A 1,625-nucleotide genomic window follows, 5' to 3' on the forward strand; every position below is an offset into this window, starting at 1 on the left:
TCAAAAATATGCATCTGTCAACTGTATTCTATTTAAAACCATTTTGGGTGATAATATTATCAAACTTCAGATACCACTAGATCTTTCATCAACAGAGCTCACATCAGTGGGCTTACTTGGCTCATCAACCCTCAAAGCCAAGTCCAAAATGTGCATAGTCATATACACATTGAAAGACTCAAAACATTTCTCAAAATTATTCCAGTAAGAGGTTTGATGGCAGACAATTGCAGAGTAATATCAAGATTGCTAGTAGTTGGAAAATAGCAAAATTAAGCAATATGCATGTTACTACAAAATCATGCATTTGCTAGTTTCCAGAATTTCTCAATTTAGCAATAGCTTGGAATTTTGAAAATTCCACGGCGGTAAGGACAACTAATTAAATATCACAACCAAGATATACCAATTTTATTACCGAAAGGGCAAAGAAAATTAGTACGGTTCATAATATATAATCAATTTCCTTCACCAATCTAAGCATCCTACCAAGCATTGTTATCATCGATAGGACAATTACAATACCCGTATGGATCTTAGTAATCACAATAATAAAGCGATCAAAAGAGGGAGATAAAATATCTTATCAAAGACAATTTGACACATATATGATCACGATAGGCAACCACACATATGTTCACTATTGTCATGATAAACTAAAATATTCAATTTGCGCAACTTGACACACTTGGAATTGCGATAGGCAATCACACAAGTGTTATAAATTGCCACAATAAATTCAAATAGTTAACAAAATTGACCTTGGACAACATTATTGGTACAAAATAAAAAATTATACCATAAAACCAATAATAATAATAATTGTCCCAATAAAGTCAAATTTAACAAATGTATAATAATTCTAGCATATGCTCAATCAATCCAAGAATACCAAGGCAACAAACAAAAAAAAAAAAATTTGGTTTTTTTTTTTTTTTTTTTTTTTTTTTTTTTTTTTATGACGTCATGATGACGTCATCATGTCACTATTCATCTCCTTCTCCAGCTGAACACGGGCTGGTGCAGGAGAAAAATTTTTTTTTTCCTTTTTCGGCCAAAATTTTGGGCATTTTCCAACAAAAAACGCTTAGATTTCCATCCTCAAACATCAACCTTCAATCTTATCCCAAAATTTGCACAAAAAACGCATAATAGGAAGAACAAAAGCAAGCCCTAATTCTCGAAATCCCACCAAACAAGCTCCAAAAATCAAATAAAATGATGGGTTTTGCTCCAAACAATATTCTCTACAAGTTTCCAACAACAATCGGGCTTGAAAACCAAGAATTAACACCAAACGAAAAAACCCCCAAAAAATTGTCTTCCGCAACCAGAAAACGGGAAAACAAAAATTAATCCAAAATTGCAGCTCAAATGTCAATCATGCACGCTCTGATACCAATTGAAGAAAATTTAAACAGCATAGGATCACATGTTGACATTTAAGCATGCATTGAACGGCAAAAACGGAAACGTTCACCTTGGTTAATTCCGTGAAAAACCATTTCTTCCTCTTTTCTGGTATTCAGGAAGCTCCTCCAGTGCTTGATGATGCGAGAATTACGGGTTAATGAGCTCTTCCCTTCTACACCCGGATTCAGTCCAAAACGAGAGTGCGTGCTCTC

Source organism: Vitis riparia, chromosome 18 (genome assembly GCF_004353265.1).
Source record: "Vitis riparia cultivar Riparia Gloire de Montpellier isolate 1030 chromosome 18, EGFV_Vit.rip_1.0, whole genome shotgun sequence".
Taxonomy (NCBI): Eukaryota; Viridiplantae; Streptophyta; class Magnoliopsida; order Vitales; family Vitaceae; genus Vitis; species Vitis riparia.